The 24488-nt window shown below is 39.7% G+C and overlaps 1 long non-coding RNA gene across 3 annotated transcripts in view; it reads left to right on the top strand.

Annotated features, from left to right (window-relative positions):
• Window positions 1–23463, top strand: part of LOC137444717 (uncharacterized) — a 48556-nt gene extending 25093 nt beyond the window's left edge. Inside the window, exons 1-4 of one of the 3 annotated variants that reach the window (XR_010988232.1) lie at window positions 1266–1330; window positions 13720–13819; window positions 16582–16645; window positions 23367–23463. This is a non-coding gene — a long non-coding RNA (uncharacterized lncRNA). Of the gene's footprint in view, window positions 1–1265; window positions 1331–13719; window positions 13820–16581; window positions 16646–23366 lie in introns of those variants that run through there. The other 2 variants (XR_010988230.1, XR_010988231.1) reach the window with 2 other exon arrangements.
• Window positions 23464–24488: the final 1025 nt, after the last annotated feature.

Raw genomic sequence — 24488 nt, 5'->3', positions numbered from 1 at the left:
GAGCCTCCACTTCTCCAGGCTAAACAATCCCAGCTCCCTCAGCCTCTCTTCATAGGGCTTGTGCTCAAGGCCTCTCCCCAGCCTTGTTGCCCTTCTCTGGACGCATTCAAGTGTCTTGATGTCCTTGTTAAACTGTGAGTTTAAGATCCAATGAATACTCATGCCAAGCAGCAATCCCTTTACTTCCTGGGCTAAGTGGCTCTTTGGATTATGAGGCATTTATGTCTTTAGGACAGAACTACTTTCGTCCTGCATCTTAAAAGAAAAGGTTGTATTTGTTTTCAAGGGAAATGGATCATGACTAGATTTATAGCACTATGTACTCAAAGATCAAATTGCATCACCACAAGCATTTATATTTTTTATTTATAGGAAATAATATAAAGGTGCAAGAAGCTTATGAGCAGCTTAAGTGTTGAGGATTTATCTTTTTCAAACTGCATTAGAAAGGCAAATGGTCTTAGCACGCCGGTTACAAAGCTAGGAGCTCTCGCTGTAATTTATTGCTCTTTGTATTTAGGTAGATTTGAAGTACAAGTTATAGCACCTGCAGATCAACTTGAACTGCTCCACTATATTTTATAAGGTACAAGGTAGCAATTGGTTGCATAAGGGGCTGAAGATTTGGTACTAAATCTTCCTGAACTTTTAACTGAATCTTCTGTACTCTTGGATTATTTTTTTTATTATTAATTTTTTTTAAAGCCTTAACAGCTATGTCTACATAGTAAGTAAGTACCTTAACTTGCTTTTCAATTGATCTCCATATAAAATTCATTCCACCCACATGCAAACTTCAATAGATTACTCAAAAAAAAATATATATAATAATAATTTCCAGGCCTTGGGTATTCTAGGATGTCGGGACAGTACTCAGGGCCACAGTTGTCATGATTTACATTAGACTTCAAAGTAAGCTGGGTCCTAAATCCTCAGCAGGGACATGGTGTGTTCACATGATGGACAATCCCTCAAGCCAAAACAGTGTAAGCAAACTAATCCACTGTTTTTATAAACCCTGGATTCTTCCAGAACTTTTTCTAGACCTTTTCTGGTATGTTTTGAGGTCTCTCTCCAACTTCAAATTTCTTTTCTCCTGTCTACCTCTTCAAAGTAAAACTAATGGTGAAGAAATTATCCTGCTTGAATCACAGAGTGCAGGTCTCTGATGACAAACAATAGCTCAGTGTTCACTTTCATTACACAGACATGAAAATCTGCTGAAGCTGACTTGGGAAGTCTAAATGTTGCTGCTTTCATAGACTTCTGTATCCTGAAGGCATGGAAAACTTAATGTCAGAGACATGCATGCAGTCTCACAGAATATGATGTGAGTATAATCTGTCTATTAGGGAGCTGAAGAGTACATTGTCTTTTCATGTAAATGTATTGGCAAAATCCCCAGACTAATTTCTTGAAGTAGTTATAGCAGAGCATAGCAGAGCTAGAGACTCTTTCTTGCTGCTCAGCAGACTGCGTTGAGTATCTGGGCTCAGCAGAGCACTGCAAACATTCAGTAAGTACAAATTGTTGGCATTACCCAAAGATGATCATTATCTGTGTAAGGCTGAGTTATCTGTAAGGCTGAGGAGAGTGTTAGTGCACAATATGATGTATGATATGAAACAAGTTCTGCATGTTTTCAAACAGAATACAAACTCAAGAGCTACAGAGTCTCCCTTTGCAGAAATAGCCAAGGAGACCTGGTAACAAAACAACAGTTCTTGGAGGACCAAAACCTAGCTCTATTGGAACTCCTGGAAATGCACCATCTCCTCACCTTACTGCTGGCTCCACAGTGCTTTGATTCAGGCTCTGTTCAGCTGACATGGCAAAGGCTGAGCCTGTCTTTCCATTCTTGCTTGAATCAGGAGTGAACTTCTAAAGCAAATATTGTAACTGCCTCCACTGCTTACTTTTTCTTTCATACTGTCTTGAGTACATGAGCTGAAAGTAATTTGGTGTCTGCATGACACACTCCAGCTAGAAATGAGTACTCAGTCTGTGGGGTTAATTAAGAGATTGCCCAATGTAAAAGTAAATGCATAAATGAATAAATATTGATTCCCATGTAGATTTCTGGTGCTCACTATCAACTGTTTTGCTCTGCTTCTGCTGGTTTGCACTGTTTGCTATGTGGAAGTCTACAGTTCAGGTTCTTGAAGAGGGAAATTGGGAAGATACTGCTTAACCACCTTTGTCAAACAGTACACATCTTAGATGAAAACCCAATAAGTCTGAAGTATAGCAATAAATATTTTAAGTCTTTCTGAACAGTAAAAAGGCACCAAAGTTGATGGCAGTGCAAATAATCAAATCTTCTTAGTATAAGCTTTGTTTGGCTTCCCCTATGGTTTCCAGTCCCTGGTAATTGTTTATGGACCAGTTACCCCTGCAGTGCTGTATATAAATATATATCTATAAGGGAAAGGAGAGCAGCAGCCTCTCTTAGTGTACCAGACAGGTGCTAAATAAATCTGTACCAGGCAGGTACAGTGTCACCCTACATAAGGCATAAATCATTAATGATATTTTAGAAATAATGATACTAACTAGGGCAGTGTGGCATTGTGAATCAGGAGAAAAGAAAAACACAGTTTGTAGGGTTTTGTTTCAGCTGTTTTAACAATACTCAGATGCTTGGTAGTTTTTGTTCACTGAGGGCTTCATGCCTTTTGGATTATTTTCCTTAAAATGTGCAAATGATGTACTCATATCTGAGGGAAATTAGATTAAGGCTCTTTTTTTTGTTCTTTTTTTTCTTTCTTTTTAAAAAACCCACAAAGGTAGTTAGGACACAACACAGGAATTGCTGATGACACTGGCATATCAAGCCATTTTTTGTGACTGCAAGAAAGCATGATAAAACACAATTTGCTCTCAGTGCTGTTGGCAGTACTTTGAACCAGTGATAGAGATACATTCCTTTACTATTCAGATGTATTTTGCTTTCTGTGTTAACATATGATAAATATCCAATCAGTTCTGTAAGTCCTTGAAAGGCACAATATTCACTTCAGCATCTTAAAATTAAGTTTAATCCACTTTAAGTTTCAGCATGAGTTCTCATTGGCAGCATGACATTAATAAATCATCAGAGCACCATTGATCAAGTGACTTATTTAACATTGCACAAACAGCAAGAACTTTTTACTGGGCCACAAACCCTACTCCGTGCCTTTGCCATTAAGAGAGTTAATAATGCCACACTGGCAGGGTATAAAATCCTCTCTAGACCCAGAGTTAAAAATAAGAAGAATGTTTAGAAGAAGTTTCTGGGCAAAGGACAAGTTGTGTCAGGTCTGAGTCCAGATCCTGGTGGAGCTGTTCCAGGTGCAACAGTCACTGCTAGCTCTGTTGAGAGCTCCAGCTCCTCCACCTGAAAAATGGGGGTAATTATTCCATTCCTTATAACATGGTTGTGGATTTTGTGGATCCTCTTCCTTTCAATCAATTTTTTTGCTTTTGCTGGAGGATACTGCTGCAAATACTATAACCATTAACAAATTATCTTAGACTTCAGTCTGACTCAGATCATTACGTTTCTCTGCTCTGCACTCCCTACTCATCTTTCATTGATGCTGCATTTTCCTACACTACCTTCCCTATATTCAGTCATTGGATTCAGCCTATATTTGCCTTATTATAACTTTCACTATGTTCATAATGAACTGACTCTGTTTTCTCATTTCATATAATGAAAAGAAACTATTGCCAAATAGCAACCATTAATAGCAGGAATTTCTCCATCTCACTAAACAGAAACACTCAAATCTTCACCTGATAAATTTAGAAAAATTTGATCTGTCTCCTTCAAAACACCTGCCTGGAATCTGAATTAGGTATTCGATTAGAAGAGCCATCAAGAGTCTCCCTTTCTTCTAGAGACAAACAGAAATATTTGGGGAGTGATTCAGTCCATACTAGGCAAATCCTTAAATACAACATGAGGGTGTGTGAAAACCCTCCGTGGAGCAAGGGAGCATGCTTGAATACCTGAAAAGAGTCAGAAGATTATGACTGCCATGAAGAGGAAGAAGTGCCCATTGCTTTTCCTGATACCAAAAGTGTGGACATTAAATGAAGGCAACGTGTACAGCCTCAGAGATAAACAGTGGTTCTGCGTGCAGCATGTAGTGGAGCATTACCTGCCATGAGCCCTCATGCTGTGAGTATTGATGTTTTATGGAGGTTCAGTGAGCAGCTGGAGAAGATCACAGTAGATAAATCCAGTGAGGATTGCTAATATGAAGCCTGTAAGATGCAAATTTGGGGAGGCAGTCTTGTAGGTAAATATCACTAAGTGTTTGCTTGCACAGGTTCCTGGGCATCCACTTCTGGTCCCTGTTGATGACAACGGGGCTGAAAGCACATCTTGCACAAGCTCATTAGACGTGTTTTATAGTCTTCAGCACCTCAGCTATCTGTGTAAGGCTGGTGGAGTGAATTTGTGCCTCCATTCACAATGTGTGGCTGTGGGTTCTCCATAGGGGAAGGCTGGCTCCAATCTGCTAATGGGCCTGCTCCTGTGAGCCAAGTTGCACATATGTATTAGCATTTGTTAAGGTAAAGTTAAATTGAGTTTTGGACAAATGAGCTGATAGAAATGCCGTCTGAATGATCACATTTCAGTTCAGCAAGATTGGATGCCTTTTCATTTGAGAGAGCTCTGATCTAATTTCATGTCCTCCCAACGGATTTTTATTTCTCCCAATTGATAGTGTAATGGGTTACACTCTGGTAAAACACACAAATATCTTCTAACTGCAAACCATCATGTTTCTGTGGTTTCAGCTTTTCAGATTGTTATCTGCAACTGTTATTACTGCACTATTGTAACCACCACTTTTTTCCCAGATTGAATGTGCTGCTATTTGAACTCTGATCCCATGGATAGAGCGTGAACAGCACCTTTAGTAGGATGGCAAATGCTATCTGTTAAACCATGGGCTGAGAAAAAAGAATTATAAGCTCTGGCCTTTTACTAATGGATGAATTGTGTGAATTAGAATATCCACCACTTTAAAGCATAGAGTGTGGATGTGCTGAGTTGTTTGTGGGTCTGAATTCCTAATAACTTTTTTTAATTGGATGTTGAATTTCAGGTCCAAATGGGCAGATCTTAATAACTACATAAACCACTAATCACACCACTAGGCACATCTTGATGTGTCTTCAATATTTAATTCACTCAGATATCCTTAAATAATTCAGTGATTTTTAATTAAAGAAAATAGGGTATTTAGTTGATTATTTTATTTTTTAGGCTGGGGAATATTTATTCACATGATTCCACTCTTCCTCTAATATATTTTCTTTCCTTGCTTGGTGTTTTATGGCTCTTGGATTCTTTCTTAGTTCCATATTTTTCAAAAAAGCAGGGACTTTGATTTGCAAATGTGAATGTGATCACTAAAAACCTATGGCTTCAAAGTGTCCTTATTTATATTTAAATCCTTCCTCTCACCTGCTGTTTGTTGCTTTTTAGTTACGTCACCAATCCCACTGGAGCTCAAAAAAATTTAGTCGGCCCTCTCTAAACTCCCAGGCATGTTCTTTTCCCATGTACTCTTCTGTCCCTGCAGCTTCTGATGTAAAACAGATTTAAGTTTGTGTAGAGCAGAGGTCAACATGAAAGCTTAAACCAAAACAAAACAAAACAAGCCGGCGTTCAACTTTTATCTCTGGTTCCTATTACAACTCGGAGCTCTATCTTAGTAATTTAAAAATGGTAGTATTGTTCTAATCCATGTCCTGCCTTTCACTTTCACTGAATTTCTTAATGACTGTAATGCCCAGTTTAGATAGATTTCTAGACTAGCTGGTGACCATTTGGATGAGTTACTGCCACTTATGCCACAATGGGAAAATTGACAAGTATTTTGCAAATGGAGAACTGTGAAGCTTGCATTTATTTTGCATTAGGTTATGTCCAAGTGCAAAGCTCTAAACCAATTTCTCCCATTTCTCAGTCGTTATTTGCATATTTGCAGTCATGACTTTGGTGAGCCTTTGGTATGAGTAGTGGGAGCAGTGGCTTCATGAGCCCATTTCAGTGATAGGTTTCCTAAAAGTTTATTGCTAAGGGTTTGCTTTGCTTTGCTTTGCTTTGCTTTGCTTTGCTTTGCTTTGCTTTGTTTTGTTGGGGTTTGGTTGTTTTTTTAACAGAACAGCTCTTTTCAGTTTGGTAGCTTTGTAGTAACACATCCCTTTCTTAATGCCTCAGTAAATAATCATGAGTGAAGTGTTGAACAAGGATTAAATACTGCATGCTATTGCTCAATGTGTTAGTCCATTTACCAGTGTTGTGTAGATATACCCAGCCTTCTGCATTTTTCAGTGCTTAATCAGATGGAAATAGCAATTGGAGGTGTAATTCAATGTTGTGCTTAAGGTCATTAAACTCTGTGGTAATGGGTAAATCCAGACCCTGCTGTGGCCTTATAAGGCAATTTGGCAAAGAAACCAGTGCTATTTTACTGAGCCAAGGAGAGCTGGACAAGGACTTTGTCCCTGTTCAGGGATGAAGCCCCACTGTATGAATTTGCTGTATTTTAGCTTACTTGAAACATGTTTAAGCTGACAAGGGTCTATACCAAGTGCCTGCCACCCTCTCCTCTTCTAGGGAGAGGTACACAGCTAGAGCTGCTCCCTGGTGCATGCCAGGAGTGTTTATCGTTCTGCTCCTCAGTTCAACATCTATCTTGAATGTAAATTTCTGTGGGAACAGTACCTTTCTGCCCACGGCAAAGTCAGAGATTAGCTCTTAGCTGTGAATTTGGTATTAATTTAGCATCTCTTTTGCTTCTGGATGAATGTGACCACTCATTCCTCAAAGGTCAGTTACTGCCTGCCTGGTAGAGACAGCTTCTTTATGAAGATAGAAGATGGGGTAAAATGTGGAAAGTAGATAAAAAGGCACTGGTGAAGTGGAGGGGATTTTTATGCCTGGTAGATAAAAAGCTATCATGGCCCTCAGGCCTTCAAATGTGTTTGGTTCCCTTTGCAGTAAGGAATTTGAGCTCTTTGAGTGTTTGGGGGAAGGTCAGGTGGTTAATTTTTAAGTCCTTAGCCACAGCTGTGTAAATCTTTGAGAACCCCACGAGGCCTTGAACACATAGCATAAACTCAGCAGATCTGAGGTGGACATTGTAAGAGTCAGGGCTTTATCATAAGAAAACTGTTGATGGCAAGGGAGAGTCATTGCAGATGATTCGGAGATGGAAGGAAGGAAGGAAAGAAGGAAGAAGAGAACGAATTGCCATGGGGTATTCAAGCAAGAGAGATATTCTTTAGAATCCACTCAATATTTAAGATGATTATAATACCTCTCAGTCTTTGCACAAGAGCTCTGTAAAACATGCCAGTGTGCAGGCAAGTTTAGAAATTTCAACAAATGTTGTTGTTAACCTCAAAGTGCTCAAAATTCATGAGTTCAGTTCCAAAAAGGCTTTAGATGAAAGTAATAGGAACAATAAATGCAATGCATATAATAAAAGCTAATGTGTCCCATTTTCAAGCATTCTCTGATATTATTAAGGGCTCCAGACATTGTCTCTTTATTGTTAGACTTAATATATTGCATATCCTCCATTGCTAGAGACAGACGCCAAATAACTGAGACTGCATATTATCTTGAGCTGGCAACATTGTCCAGATGGCAGACTTTTTCCTCCAAACTGTGGCAATTCATCTTCACCCTTGTTTCTGTATGAATTACTGAACCACAGTATCATATGCTCATTAGGGCTAAAAAAATTTTGACTTTCCAGCTCTTGTTCCTAACCCTCTTGCACTACAAGATCGTAACACAGTTATTCAAGATGTTGACTCTTTGTGGTGGGTTGAAATTCACACACACACACCCCCAACATTAACTTTGCCAGACTAACTCAGTTGGAAGCAAATGGAAGCTGTATTTACAAGCAAAACTGCAATCTACAGTGGAATGCAATGAATATGTACAAAATATATAGTATTTACAATTAACAACACAAAACTCCCCCTGGTCAGAGACAAGGGAAACTATCTCAGTATATATTCAGTATTCCTAAGGTTGGAAGGGACCTCAAAGATCATCGAGTCCAACCTGTAACCACAGACCTCATGACTAGAGTAGGGAGGACACTACTGCCCACTGCAGGCTTGAACTCACAACCTTCTCCATTAAGGGTCTGATGCGCTACCAACTGAGCCACATCCCAGTAGCTCAATGTTTGAGAAGAACCTGGGTGAGGCACTCTCTCTGCCCCCCCTCCACCTCCTGGCCAAAAGGGAGAAAGGAGCAGAGAGAAAGTAGCAGTTAGACTTAACCACATGTCCAATGTGGCATTGCCACATGCAAACAGGGAAAATTGCAGAACATGAAGAAAGGTGTGTTGGGTTCAGGGTTTTTTTGGTTGTTTGGGTTTGTTGTTTGGTTTGGGGGTTTTTGTAGGGGCTTGTTGTTTGTTTGTTATTTTTTGGTTGGCTGGTTGGTTTGGGTTTTGCTTGTGCGTTGGGTTGGGTTGGTTGGTTGTTATTTTTTTTAGAGATAGGAAAATTGCTGTTGTACAAAATCCACAATTTCCTCCCTTTATCTCCCTTGCTGTTGATGCCACTGGAATGGAATATATTCTGCACAACCATGGAAGCTGTGCTTTTTATTTCCTTGGACTTGTACTTTTCCCTTTGGAAATAGAAGACGCAGCCCTGAAACTAATACAGGTGTTCATCCGATCATGTGGTTGTTGAAAGAAGCATTGTCTCAAGAAGGTTGTTTGCAGGCTAAACTTCCATCAATGTCATGGCCTCATGTAAGAGTTCATGTGCTGGTGAAAGCTTTAGGGCTCCTTAAATTCAAGAGAATGTTGTATAAAAACATGGCAATGCAATTGCACTTTTTCTACTGGAGTGTCAGATTCTGTCCCATGTATAGTTCTTTCATAACTACCTTAGAGAGGTTAGACAAAATAAGTAGGGAAATTTACAGAACATTTACTGCTTCCATACACAAGCAGGACCACTAAAATGCTATTATGTTCATGCAAATCATTTCTCATCTTTTAAAAGCTTTATTATAATTAATTAGTTTTTTTTTCTCTACACTCTGAGTTAAGTAGCTGAAAATTCTGTGTTCAGAATCTTAAGTTGCAGATGAAATGGAACTCTGGATTTTGGGTCTGAATTCTTTTTCCAGTGATGTGTCAAGTCCAGTATTTCAATGTGAAACACTGATGTGACAGACTGTCATAATGCAATGTGTTTAACCACTTCAATGATGCATCAACTGGAAGGAGTTCCCAAAGATTCAGTTCACACGCAGAGAGACGCACGAAATGAGGGAGAAACAGTTTGGGGAAGCAGAAGGTAAATCTTTTTCACATAGTTTGGCACAAGTTCAATTATTATTTGTCAATGTTCAATCAATTAGACCACTCGATTGTTTAACTCATAACTTTGAAGACAGATTATCTTTTCCAAGAGAAAAAACTTCCCTTAACTAAGACCTTTCATGTTAACCGCTCCAGAAGGAAAATGCTAACATTTGCCATAAGACATGAAAAGAGATGCAGGAGGAAAGTGTGTAGGGCTTTGGCTGAATGTTCATGGGAATGTGCTAGTTAAGCCTTTAAACTCCCAAATTATATAAACTCACTCTCCCCTCCTGAAAAAAAAAAAAAATCAAACCAACAAAACAAAACCAAACAAACAAACCCCACCCATTTTTGGGTTTGACTCCCATTAGTAATTATATATCATAGAAATATTCATCTGGTTACTATATTTAATGTTTATAGTAGCAACTCAGTAGTAACTGCAGATAGATCCACATCTACCTTTTCCTTAATTTTCTGATACCTTTCCAGAGTCTTATTGTCACACTTGTTTTGGTTGTAACCTCTTTAAGTTCAAAATGTGACAATTCACATACATGATAGGAGTCTTTATAAATTAACAACCGCTTCACAAACATTGGGAACCACAGTTGAGTGACTTGGCTGGTATCTGGGGGCTGTGGAGGGAAGACTTGTAAATACAGAGATACAGAGAGCTGAGTGAGATGGCAGGGAGATCAACACCAGGTGAGCATACACCATGCACTGTTCTATTTCTTGAGTATCACTCTCCAGCTCTGTCATCAGAGGGCAAAGAATTTTGTATCAGTCTGTCCTGCTGCAGGGACACAGCATGCCTGTTGGAGAGCAGGAACACTGATGGGTTTGACCGCCCCAAGATGGTATTAGTGGTAGCAGTACAATGCTGGAGCTGGAGGCATGTCCCCTCTGCAGAAAATAAAGTTGGAGGACAAATTCATTGAATACATTCCACGTGGACAGAGCAGAGCTGTCTGCAGTCTGGGAGCAGCTCAGAGCAGACCATAAGTGGCTGCGGTCCACTGACAAAACCACCACCAAAACATTGTTCAAACAGAAAACTTACTGCATTTACTCCCCTGCTGAAGGCAGTCATTGTGAAGGCTGCAGAAGGAGTTTGACCGAACTGTGCACTTGTAGAGCAAAACTAAATCATAACCCGAGCCTGTTTGAAATCTTGTCTGACAGCTTGAAATCTTGTCTGACAGCAAGCACAGCAGAAATTATGTCTGTCCAAGCACTGACTCCAATGAGTTAAGATCTACTGTAGCAACGAGCTGCCTCACTCATTCTTGCTGAACACAGGAGTCTGGGCCACCTGGTTCTGGCTGCATGTAACCTTTTCAAAAGTACCCAAGTATCTCAGGAGCCTGAATCTCATTGCAAGTCAGATAGCTGAAGGGTGACTAACATAAACAACACTCAAAATGCAGCGAGGTTGCCTAGAATGGTCTCATAAATCTCAGAGCTCGTCTACAAGTTTTGTACCGGTTGTGCTCCGTGGAAGTTGCATAGTTGCTTCTTGAGTGCTCAACAGTTGGCCAAATCTGTCTGACTTTTTTGAAGAGCCAGTGGCTGCTAATTTTTTTCAGTGTCCAGTTGCCCCTGCTTGCTCATGCCTTTTGAACTTCTCTGGGACTTTGCACTGGCCACTTGATGTCAGCCTGCAGGCGTGTGAAGCTGCACATACGCACCACGTGCCGTCTGAAGTGGTGGTGAGTGTGGAATGTCCTCACAGAGCATGCGGCATGCCAGCTTGCTCCAGTCCAGTGAGGCCTGGAGGGGTGTGTTTTTCCTGTGGATCTTTTACATGCAAGTCAGGCTTCACATAGCCTGCAGTCAAAAAGGAAAAAAAAGAAGGAAAAAAAAATAAAAAAGGGGGAAAAAAAAGAAAAAAAAAGAAAGAAAAGGGAAAAAAAGGGAAAAGGAAAGAAATTCTCCACTACAGAGACAAATAGCAACATGTGGCTGGAAGATAACAGAAATGTACATGCAAGTGCAAAAATTAAATATGGAAATATGAAAATGAGGGATTTCATTTTTTCTGAGCAAAAGAACTGATTCAGTTGTCACTGCTGAAAATTACACGGGGCTTTATTTCCTTAGCAGCCCATCTCAGAGAAACAAAATAGGATGAAGTATATCCCCAGATAAGAAGCACCATCACAGCAGCGTCTTTTTGGTTGGCTTTGGCAGTGGCAGCCTCCTGCAAAACTTTGCAGCCGGCTTGACAAACAGCAACTACAACAAAAGGATAAAGGCAAAAGAGCACATTAGGGCAAAATGTGCAGGACGTAGATGTGCAGGCTTCCTGCTTCCTCGCTCCATCTTCAGTCTTGCTGCAATGTTACACCTTCCTGAGAAACGCTGGGCTTACTTTAAAAGACTCTTTCTTGTAAAAAAAATGGTTACCTCAGATTCTTGCAGGCTCTGCTCCTGCTCTCTGGTGGTTTAAAGAAGCTGCCTGGTTGCTGCTGTAAAATAAAAGTAAAAAATCATGGTGCTCAGCAACGAGGCTGGTTATCTCTGAGCCACACCACCCTGGAGTCTGCAGTTAAGAGCTGCCTCCACAAGCAGCAGAGCAAGAGAGATACAGGCTCTGGTGTTAAACATGCAGACTGCTGGGATCATTCTGCTCCTTCTCCTGTTAATGAGTCAGTCTCTAGTTACAGAGGAATAAAGTTTAAAAAAAAAACCACCATGATCCTGTAATTTTCATTAGTCTCCAAGAAATCAAGTTATTGAAGCACTACTTCATATGGGGGGGGGGGGGCGAAATTAGTTCTCTAATCTTCCTCTTCTTATGCAAGGATTTTGTATGAATTTTGCCTGTAATGCATTTTAAAGTGTGGGAGGCTGGGACTGTCTCTCATCAGAGGCCTTTGTTGTGTCAGGTACAAGGAGAAACTAGGTCTAATTGGGGCCAATATGCTATTATATGTAATATAAGTGATAGGAAAATGAGCTTTCATTTTAAGGCAACTGATGCTTGCCCATGTGTGGAAGCAAGACCATCTTTGGAAACAAGCACGGGTCCATTTTGCATGCATAGACAACAAATATTTGGGATGTAAAAGTGAAGAGACCTATTGAGTTTGCCTGTCAGAATAGACCCTCAAAACTGCAAGAGCTCCAAGTCTAAGGCTGCATTGTTTGTGCTTTAAAACGCTAGAAAACATTCTTGGAAAAAATATATAGGTTGATAATGAGCTTCAACATTACCCAGTGAAGGCAGCTTTAAAGAACCAATAATCTAAAACTGGGGTGATTTGTTAGTCCCATACTATACAACAGGAGCCTCATGACAGCCCAGCCTTTATGGAGGAGAGCAGGGCTGCTCTATAGTGCACTAGGAAAAGCAGGAGATATATTATTCATTCTTTAGCCATTGGAAATAATTAGAGACTTGTGATCCCATCTCCTTCCCATATGATTATTAACAAATCATGCTTCAGAGCACACTGTTAGGAAGATTGGAGAAGGCAGAACTGTAGTTAAGCCTACAGTGCTACATGCCAGAAATGCTCAGTCTTTCAGAGCAAAGTGATTGCTAGAGAACGGGGAAATGAGCCTGGTCTTTGTGTATGTTGCAGTATCCAGACTTCAAACAAAGCCAAATGTGAGACAACCTTAATGTCCTTGAGGAGAACAGAGGGTCCTTGATTGTAATCCCCTTTTTTGGCTGTTCTTACTGTTATTCTCCCACTTTTTTTGTTTGGTGATTACACAAATAGTCCCATCTTACAGGGTGGTGTGACTCCAACACAGAGCACCTAGAAAAGGCTTATATTCAACAGGTCTGACAGCGCCTGACAGGTTTCCAGGATGATGTATCCTAGTTAACAAGGTCCTCGCAACCCTGGGCAATGAGCATATGAGCACAGAAGGGAGTAATAGGAGACAGAGAATTGTTTTTCTCATACAAGATTAAAGAAAATAGGTTTTCCTTTCTCTTCACAGAGTAAGATCATTCTCCAGAAGTGGGCACCCTTTTACTGAACCCTGTTTGCTCTGCATTGTCACACATGCACCCTGCTCCCATGATTTGTGCTCTACTTTGTGCAGATATTTACTATTCTTTACTTGTTTCCTCTACTTTGAAACCTTTATTTTCTCTCTTTACGTTTATTTTATCTTTACAATGCTTCTCTTATTAAACTTTTTCTTCCACTTGACTAGCTTCTTTCCAATCATTTTCACTCCCTAGAGAGTGTCTATATTTTTTCTGGTATAGTACCAAACTTCTGATTGACCACTCTTCAGCTTTGAAGAGTCTCTTTTAGCATCTCAGACATACAGATTATGTACCTTAATTCCTCTTCTGACATACAGTTCCTCTAACCGTTCTTCCTGGTTTCCACAGGTCAACTGGTCATACTCAGAGACCTTGAAAGGGTAACCTGCTTGTTTCCTGAACAAGAAACTGACGAGTTTAATCTTCTCCCTACCACAGTTAACTCCAGGTATTCACATAAGATTCAATGGGTTGTCCAGGGAGGTGGTTGGGGCGCCATCCCTGGAGGTGTTTAAGCCCAGGCTGGATGAGGCTCTGTCCAGCCTGATCTAGTGTGGGGTGTCCCTGCCCATGGCAGGGGGGTTGGAACTAGATGATCCTTGTGGTCCCTTCCAACCCTGACTGATACTATGATACTATGAATATTGTATGAGTCATAACTACATTATGAGATAGGCTAGTTCTTGTATGTAAAAGGTTCACACAATGGCAAATGTTTTTCATTTGCCTGCCACTGACTGGCTCCAGAGGGGTGGGGAAGCAGAGACTCCCCTATAGCTTCTTGAAAGACATCAGTAATGAGAGAGGATTGGTCTGGTCTGTCATGATGTCTTCATGATGCCGTGAGTGCAGTGAACAGAAAGCCTTGAGTTATTGTGAGCACTGGAGGAGATTATCCTTCCCCAGATTGTCAAGGGCTTGGCGGAGTCCTAGTCAATCAAAGTACTGTGTACACTTTGAAACAAAAGACAAATCAGAGTCCTTCCTTAATATGCTGAACATTCATCACCACATTTCAGATCTCATGCTTCTTGGAACTGTTGTTTGAAGCAGGCACAGATGAAAACTGAAGCAGGCAGTTCAGGTGTATAATGTGCTCCTTGTATATGACTCCTCTTGTGGAATATGGGGAGATTGTAAGCAAACTGCGCAGAATTAATGTGCAGTAAGTTACGTTCATACCTCATATATTAAATAAATAGCAGTTGTGCTAAAGAAGTACATACAGAGTTTATGTACATGTTCAAAAAATATACAGATAGGAGGCAGTTTCATGTGCCTGTAAAGACTGTTGTTGATAGACCCACAGAATAATATCTGTCATTCCAGAAATGAGATCAGGGACCAAAAATGTTTTCACAGTTGCAGAAGTAATAACGAAAAGCCTGCAGTCTCTGCCTGGCTGCAGCAGTAACTCCTAGAACCCAGCTCTCCCTTTTAATGGCAAGATGGATGTTGCTGGGTGGATAGGAGTAGATTTTTTTTTGCCTTAATAATATAGTCTTTGATAACTTCTGGGAGGTCTTCAGTGGGGTATTCTGGGGACATTATGACCAGAAGGTGTTTACCAGCTTTTCTGAGAGCAAAATGGGCCTTGTCACCTTTCCTCAGTTCTTTGCACTTTTCTGGAAAGCTTTGGAGTTATCTATAATTTTAAAAAACATTCAAACAACAGAAAATCCCCAAAAATGACAGCAACAAAACCCACTGCCTCCCACTCTCTAGCCCTTGTCAGTTTCAGTTAAAAAGATATCTGTGAATACAGCCCACAAATTATTAAAGGTGAGGGATATTGGTAGAAATGCTAAAGGTGAGAGTTGTTCTGTTGCGTCAGGGAAGTGGTTTGTATATTGCAGCACCATGTCACTGCCATGAAGCAGGGTCTGAGTATTCATAGAATACTCAATAAGGTTGGAAGAGACCTCAAAGGTCATCAAGTCCAACCTGTCACCCAACACCTCATGACTACTAAACCATGGCACTAACTGCCACATCCAATCCCCTCTTGAACACCTCCAGGGATGGCGATTCCATCACCTCCCTGGGCAACACATTCCAACGGCTAACAACTCTCTCTTTGAAGAACTTTCTCCTCACCTCAAGCCTAAACATCCCCTGGCACAGCTTGAGACTGTGTCCTCTTGTTCTGGTGCTGGTTGCCTGGGAGAAGAGACCAACCCCCTCCTGACTACAACCTCCCTTCAGGTACTTGTAGACAGCAAGAAGGTCTCCCCTGAGCCTCCTCTTCTCCAGGCTAAACAACCCCAGCTCCCTCAGCCTCTCCTCATAGGGCTTGTGCTTGAGGCCTCTCCCCAGCCTCATTGCCCTTCTCTGGACACATTCAAGAGTCTCAATGTCCTTCTTAAATTGAGGGGCCCAGAACTGGACACAGGACTCAAGGTGTGGCCTAACCAGTGCTGAGTACAGGGGCACAATGTTTTCCCTTCTGCTGGCCGCACTGTTCTTCATGCAGACCAGGATGCCATTGGCCTTCTGGGACACCTGGGCACACTGCTGGCTCATGTTCATCCAGCTGCCAATCAGTGCCCCCAGGTCCCTTTCTGCTCTCCAGCCACTCCAATCCCAGCCTGTAGTGCCTGCCACGTGGGGATCTTGTGGCCAAAGCGCAGCTCCCAGCACTTGGACTTGTTGAATGTCATCATGTTGGACTCTGCCCATCTGTCCAGCCAGTCAAGGTGCCTCTGGAGAGTCCTTCTACCCTCTAACCAATCAATAAAGATATTGAACAGGATGGGGCCTAGTTAAAGACACAGAATTTTGTGACAGCAAATGAGGACTACACTCCTTCAGACCCAGGTCTCTTCTCATGTGCCAGTAATTCACGTTAACTATTGCAGTGCTAGAGATCCTTGTGTTATACTGTTTATTCTGTTAGATTTAAGATGACTTTGGTGAAATATCACAGCATTGTGTATTGACAGCCTAAATATCCAAAGTGAGGAAAATAAGGGTTTCCTTTCATTTGTTTTGAATTTGCATCCCGCTATTATCATTCCTTGCCCTTGTGTTACAAAACAAGGAGAACAGAAGCGCTAGATGTATGTTTTCTAAACCAGCCACGTTTTCACATACTTTTTATCATGTTCCAGAGGAAGCTGTGCTATTGTTTCATATACCAATAGTGCCACAGTACTTCAAAGAGATCTGTGAAATGTAGTTCCTTCTCTTCCTGCTGTTATAATATTCTAGGACATAAGAAAAGATACTGAGCTCCAAAGGTTGGATTAAGATCTTCACTTCTTCAACAGCTGAGGTCAGTTTGCACTTCGTGTTACTCAGTCCGAGGCAGGTTGCAAATAGACTCCCCTAACCTAACAAGCAAGCAGATCTTATGAGGCAGCTGTTTCTGCTGTTGTGACCCTAATGAGTAAGCCTTAAAGAAGATAATTTCTTTTCTCCATTATACAGCATCAAAACCTGAATTGAAAACTATGTGTAGTTTCAAGAGGTCTTCCCTTAGTGCTGGAGTTTTTGAGTAAACTCTGCACCTGATACTAATCAGACCCTAATTACTGTAAGTCAGGCACTTTTTTCTGTCTACAAGAAGCCCTTTTGTGTTATTAAAATACAAAAATGTCTAACTGACTGACTTCCACATGAAGGGGGAAGGGAAGGAGCCACACATAACTTGAGTTACTCGAGCATAAGGTATTTTTATTCAGCTGAGCCCTTTAGTTCAGATTAGGATCATAGCTTCCTTTGACTGTACGTTACTTTGAGTTCTTAGTTCAGTGTTGAAAAACTAACACTTCTGGACATCCCTGATGTGTTCAAATATAAATCCATTAGGATCTGATTTTAAATCTCACTGGGAAGTTGCATTTACAAAATATGCCTCTCTACATTGTATATTAATCTTTGCAGGAAAACAAGAACACAAGCGAAGGCAGCACGGGAAAAGCATTATTTGTATTTTTCATCTTACTTTTGGGAGAAGAGGAGCTGTATGTTATAGCAAAAGAATTTGTGATGAATTCTGAGGAAACAGTGGAAAGGGTGTGTTTATCAGGAGGAGTGGAATATGCCTTTCTTATACTCTTGTGTAGTACGAGACTATGGTAGATTCTTCAGTTGTGTCAGATTCTTTTGGCAGACTGTTGATTATTTATTTGTACATATGTGACAACAGAAATATAATGTATTTCTTTATAATTTAGTAGTCATATAATAATAACAACAAATTCCACAGTTCTTATGCTTTTATTCCACTGCCTTTATAAAGAAGGCCAGTGTTTTAACAGATGTATGTCAGAATTGACCAGAAAAGGGAGGGGAAAAAAAACAAAAACAAACAGAAAAAAAACCCCACTAAAACTAATAGATCTCAAGGAGGCTGTAATTATTTCCTTCTCTGTGACTTACAGCAACATATTGAAAGTTAATAAAGATAAATGTAACATTTACTGGGTAATAAGAGATTGTGTAAGGAAATAAACAAGCCTAGGATATAGTGCATCTAAGTAAACACAAAGGTTGTAAAACCTTCAAACTCAAATATCAAGAGCACTGCAAATTAATGCTGCACACAATAGACCCTTTGGAAGCTAACTTAATCCACCCCCATGTATCTACATGAGGGCCATGCATAACAATGCATGAGCTGGATTTCCATTAGAGTTTCCTCTGCAGGCTGTCAGTTGTTTGAAGAAATAACAATTTCCTAGGCATGAAAGCTTTTTCAGAATGTTCCCACTGATGTGTAATAAAAGTGACTTTACTTTTTTTTTTTCTTTTTCCTTCCCCCCTCTTCTTCCTCAGCTCCTCCCCCCGAGATGTGACTTTGGGAGGGAAGAGGATGGACTTAGACCCTCGGCCCCCTACTAGTCTACCTTGCCTGGATTATTAGTGCAGGTGTTAAAATAATTGAAGGTGTGGTAGGAGATACAACCCCTAATAGCTTTTCCTATATGGAGATTACCTAGGTAGAGAATGCCAGAGTACCTGAAGAATAGGCATGTGAGTACCTTATTAACATAGCACCATTCAGCGGCAGCTGCATATCTGGAAAAAAAAACCTTTAAAGAGCCTATTCATCTATGTTAATGGGCCCATTGCACAGTACATTGTGTGGGAAATTAAGTCTCTGGCTGTGAACTTCCTGTGCTGTGCAAGCTGCCTTGACTCTTTTTTATTGCTTCAGTGTTATTATCTCCTCCTGGAAATAAAAACAATCATGTTCTCACATTTGAGAAGCCAAAACATTCCCAGATAACAAACTGGTTGAAAGTTTCTTTTGTTTCCCTTATTAAGTGAAAAAATATGTTTTGAAATTAAAGTAAACCCTAAATTAACATCAAAGCCCATCAAATTAGCTGAGCTGTCATATGCATGACAGTGTTGAGTTTGTTGGTTGTTTTTTTTTTTTTCCCCTCCCCTCTAAAATACACAATTTAAATTGCTTTCCTATTTATTGTCCCTTCCTTGGAATTAATTTTTGCCACAAAATATGTTAATTTATTCAAATGAGACATGATTTTTGAATGTCTAACTAGCAAAAGAACTGATTTCCTGCTGAAAGACTGAGGTGTAAAATAACATTTTTTAAAGTATTTCTCTAAAATGTAGCCCCTTTCCATCTTAGCAGAGTGGACCAGCTCTTTGAAAGTAGATATGGAAAAGTATAAAACAAGCAAAAAAAAAGTAAATTTGGCTTATTCAACTTATTTTCAAGCTCTGTCACGAATTTGAGAGTAATATATGATCGTGTGCAGCCTGTGTTACCTTCAAGAAAGAATTATCATCAAATAGCTAAACAATTCCTCATCCTTTTCTTAAGATCCAAACACTGCATGTTGCATCATCATCATCACTATCATTATCTTCATCATACTGCTAAAAGAAAGGGCTAATGATCAATACTAACTGATTACAACTCAATTAAGGAGGCTCTTTTCAGTGTAGTTTTTGTTTAATCTCGTCTCTTCCAGTCCTTACACATTTTCAAGTTAACTTAATCTATTCCACTATTTAACATGTTTAATAAGCATACTGGAATAGAAGCAAAATAATTATCGAATGTGCTGTACTACTTCCATGGTGAGTATTCAACTTCCTTTGGACAACACTAATACATGAAGAGCAGCCAAAACAAAATTCAAATTCTTGCTGGTAGAAAATGAGAGATCTTGATGTAAATTGCAACAGCATTTAACTTTTCACATAAGCAGATATCTAGAAGCACTGTAAAGATGGCTAGAAAAAGTCATTCACCAAGCAGCAGAGAGTGTGGAAGGAGCATCGTAATACAAATCATCACTTTAACCACTGTCTTTGCACAGACTTCCCTTGCAGCCATGCTATTAATTTTCCTTCAAAATTCTGTGAACTCTTTGAGGCAGAAATGGTTTGGTACACAACACAGTACCTTGCTTTTTTCTGTGCTTGATAGTTCTCAGCAGTGTTGTCATAACACAAATGGTAAGGCTGCCCAGAGTGCTCTTTGGGTAACTGCAAGTCTGACAGTAGTAGCAGAGAGGAAATCAATATTTCATATTAGTTAATGATTTAATTATGGAAATCCTTCCCTTAATGCCATTTGTTAACTACAGTCATCATAAATTGTATTCTGTTCAGTTCATCTTTCGGTGGCACTCTGAATTACACCTTCCTGACATTTAGATATTGGAATATTAAACAGAGTTCTCTTTCCAGTCCAGCCCAATACTTTGTTCACAATGCAGGCCATCTGGGAATGTGTACCCATTAATGCTCTGGGAAGAGCCTGCATATTTTAAAAACTCAGAGAAAATTAGAACTGCAGGAAGACCAACACACTGCCCTCCCAGATTTGACATCAACGCTATTACTTTGTGGCAAATGGCATTTTGCATTACTCTTCCTCCCTCCCCCTGGTCATATATTTATTTTTTAAAACAACTTGCAACAACTTTTTCTCTTTTTATTTTTTTTTTTTCCCCCTTAAGTTTGGTATTTGGCAGATTTTTATAGTGTGTAGCTGAGAGTTTAAAAATACACAATGAAGTTCCAGGCTAGCCATTCCCACTCCAGTCACTTTTACACAGCAGTGTTATTTTTTTTTCTTATAGCCAGTGTGCTGTTGGCATTTCAAGAATCACAGAGAGGCCAACCAATAATTTGGGTGCAAGCAAATTTTTTTTGAAATGGTTCCTGTAAAGATAATTCAGATTAATGGGCCATTTGCAGTCTTGCTAACTTACCAACTGGCTATACGCTCTAGGTAATCAAGGTGACATTACTGCCGGCACAAAAATGACATCTCGTCATCAGAAATTTTCTTCATTGGCATGGAAAATGCCAGGCACATCACCTCTGACTGTGTGGCCACCACATCTATTAACCTTATTGATTTGGAGTCGTGCTGTGCCACACTGGAAAACTACTCCCTGCTGAAAGACTCAAGTGGATCAATCCTGAACCATGAACAAAAAACTCAATAACAAAATGTAGCAGGCACCTTTCTCCATTAAGTATTCCTCAAAGCAAATCACATTAGAGAATATAACCATGAGGAACTTCCCTTGGGATTTTGTGATCTCCCAGAAACTAACAGAGAGAAATAGCAAAACAAGAAGGAAAAGGTGTGCATATTGCTAAAGGTACTTTATATCTCTTCACTTTGTTCTCAAATATCTTCCTATAGTAATATTCTAATTTTATGCTGGAATTTAGTTCCCCTTTCTAAACCTTAAAAATCTAATTTTCTGTTTGTTTTTTCTAATGATTATCCCTAGTAATTCATCCAGTGACAGATGATTCTGGAAAAGAAAGGGTTTTTTTTCTCCTTTATGGACACTTCAGCATTTTTTTTATATTTATCAGCATTAATTTTTGAAAGCCTTATTGTAATGGGGCTTGAAAATAAACTAAGCCATCTAATTCCTTTCAACTTCATACAGTTAACAAAGAAGGAAACAAAAGGGGTTCCAGAGCTTCATATTTCCTGACGAAAGATAGAGGACTGCAGCAAGCCCCATTCATATTTAAATGTTCCTAGCTTTGGAATTAAAAGTCCATCTTTCACGTTACTATTTCCGTTCCTTACATTTCTGTTGGTGTTTGCCAGCAGTGACAACTATGTCCCAAACATTAGTGTGACTCTTCAGTTCAGTCTACAGAACTTCTCTTCCTAGAAAATATTTCATGTCACAGACAAGTGAGGCTTTTTCAAATAGCAGTTGTTGCATCGTTATAGCCTCTAATTGTCTTAGAAAACTCATTTAGGACAAGAAAAGTGTGGGTGCAACCACTTGTGCACATGTGAGTAATGACTGGTTATAGCTGACTTAGTTTTATTAAAGCCAGTGGGACCCCTCTCCTCAGGAAATATTACTCCCCTGAGTAAGGGGTATAGGAAGGGACAAGATCCATTCTGTTGCTCAGTACTCTGACAATAGCATTTTAGCCCAAAGACCTGATCTGAAAACTTGACATCTAAAGCCCACAGGCGCAGGGTCTAATCTTTCATTAGTTTTGGTGTTAACGAATAGAGGAAAGTTCATCAAGAGTACTCCTTGCACTGTGTTCGGTCATGCAGAATGTCTGTCTGTTTACCTGTATCACACATTTTAAATTGCTTTTCAAAGACAATTCTGAATTATGGAAAGCAGGGAAAATAAAATGCGATGGCAGACTAAAAAGGTACTGTCAGTTACTTGGGGAAAAAGAAAAGAATTCTCAAAGCCACATAAAAGTCCGGAAAGTATTCTTTGTATTCCTTAGGAAATAACCCTGGGTTTCTAATTAATATCATGAAATTAAGGCCATTTATCTGAAAAACTGGAGAGAAAAAAAAAAAGCAAGGATCTATATATGCTCCAAAGTTCAGTGTTTGTCCCTGAGCTCTAGCATGGGATACACTGTGTGAAAGTCTAACATGGGATACATCATATATTATCTCTATTTAGAGCCCCTAGGCAGGAAGTATGAATAAAAAAAAATAATCAAAATTACTGTTTTTCTTTACTGAAAGCCCTCTGAGGAATTCATTGGAATGAGTTCTGTCTGCCCATCTAATTGATAATTATTTAATTAGCAATTTATAATGATAATGGGATTTTACCCCCCACCAGTCCATCTTGTCTGTAAGAAAAATATAAGTAGACAACCTTATGTATTACTTTACCACTTTTGGCAGTTGGCACAAGATATTGTGGGCCAGCGCTGTGATTCCCTACAGTTAAACCATAAAAGCAGTGTATTCATATATTTCCTTTGCCCACAGTGTTTCCTTTTCTCATTACCGTGGGTAACTGGCATTCTCACAATGTGTGTGGGTGCACAGGCTTGTTGTTTCACCATGGACAGTTCTAAGAGCAGCTTCATTAGTTCTTTTTACAACAAAAGCTAGGGTTTTTTTCCTGCCTTCTCTTTCTTTCCCTTAGTTGGCATGCGGGTTGAATTTTTCTTGGACCCCCTGCTTGACTTTTTTTTTTAGAGCTCCTTTTGAACAGTGCAGCAGTGTGAACACTAGGAATTGTAACTGATAGACTGTTTGCAGGAGAACTCATGAAAGTTCCCTTTGTTCACTTCACATGAACCAGGTTTAGGCAGACCCTCCCCCACCTCAGCCAAACAGGGAAAAGGAAATCCACTTTTAATTATACATTGATGGGAATCACTGTATAGTGAAATTGCATCAAGTGGAGAATGCCCACTTTATACTCTTTTATCTGAGAATCCAAAAGAAGCACTGGTGTAAAAAAATGGATGTGCAAGCACAGACTCCCCAATATATAGCCAAGCCTGACTAACTTAAATCAATTTTCCAGCTCCACTTCTACTCCTGATAATAGTTTTCAGTAGTATCTTTGCACTGTGAGAGTGTCCTGTCTTTAGGCCCTGTGCCTTGGAAAGTCTTATCTTTGAGACTTTATAATTTATTTATTTATTCCTAAAGAAGATTTTTTTTTTTTATAATGCTAAAAGTGTATTTGCAAGTGTGAGCTATTTTAAAAAGATTTGAGCTGATGATATTGATGCTTTTTGTCCCTCAGGCAAGCATATTCAAGAAATTGTGTAGAAGAGTCCCGAGGGGCAAAAAGAAAGGAGATTTATGTAGTGGCAGAATGAAAAGATTACAACGACGTTGCAAGAAGTGTAAGTAAACAAGAGAAGCACGTTGTGTCATTTTTTTTTGCTGTTCTACCCAGTGAAATGAACAGAAAAACTTTCAGCAGTACTACAGGGACCTGAGAGATAATAAATAGTTTGAGTAATCGAATAAATACATAACATTAATTCTCTCAGACTTCTTAAATCTAGTATCACATGGTACAATAATTATGTGACAACAATGAGGATACTCAGCTTTACTGTGTACACTATTAAAGCTTACTATGCTTACATTTGCCTTTTGAATCTTTCAGTACACAAAGTAAATACTGCCTGGTTTTCTACACATTTAGTAACAAAAAGAAATTTAGTAAGGAAAGGAAAATGTTCTTGAAAGTAACTTTCTACATTCTTTCTCAAACTGCTTTAGCTTAGTTGTCCTGTTTAATTTATTTCATACAATTTAGGCAATTGGTTTTTTAATATACCCTGACGGGAAAAAAAAATGTTAATAACGCAAAAGAAGTGTTGTGAAGACCAAAGAGGAAGCAGTCTACCTGAAAACAACTTAGGATACTTAAAAGTAGTCATGAAAAAATGGTAATGGTAACTAAGAACTTATTTAAGCAGAGTTGTGTGAAAGGGCTGGGAGGAAAAGGAAAAGATCTCTGATTATGTTAGGAGGCTTTTTGGCCTGCCACATGAAAGAAGCCAGAGAATACTGATAAATCTCACCTCAAAGACAAAATTCTGATTCCATCAAGGTCAAAGACAATGACAGTGTTATGTCTTGCAGATAAACCAAGCATGGACTGAACTGGTGCTGGGCTGGTGTTTCAGGAAACCTATTCATAGTATCATAGTATCCGTCAGGGTTGGAAGGGACCACAAGGATCATCTAGTTCCAACCCCCCTGCCATGGGCAGGGACAGATCAGGCTGGCCAGAGCCTCATCCAGCCTGGTCTTAAACACCTCCAGGGATGGGGCCTCAACCACCTCCCTGGACAACCCATTCCAGGGCTTCACCACTCTCATGGTGAAGAACTTCCTTCTCACATCCAGC

This window comes from Melanerpes formicivorus, unplaced genomic scaffold, assembly GCF_026170545.1.
Source record: "Melanerpes formicivorus ecotype bairdi unplaced genomic scaffold, bMelFor1.0.p_v2 SCAF_12, whole genome shotgun sequence".
NCBI classification, from domain to species: Eukaryota; Metazoa; Chordata; class Aves; order Piciformes; family Picidae; genus Melanerpes; species Melanerpes formicivorus.
Note: the sequence above shows the minus strand (reverse complement) of the source record. Positions and strands in the feature narration are given on the sequence as shown.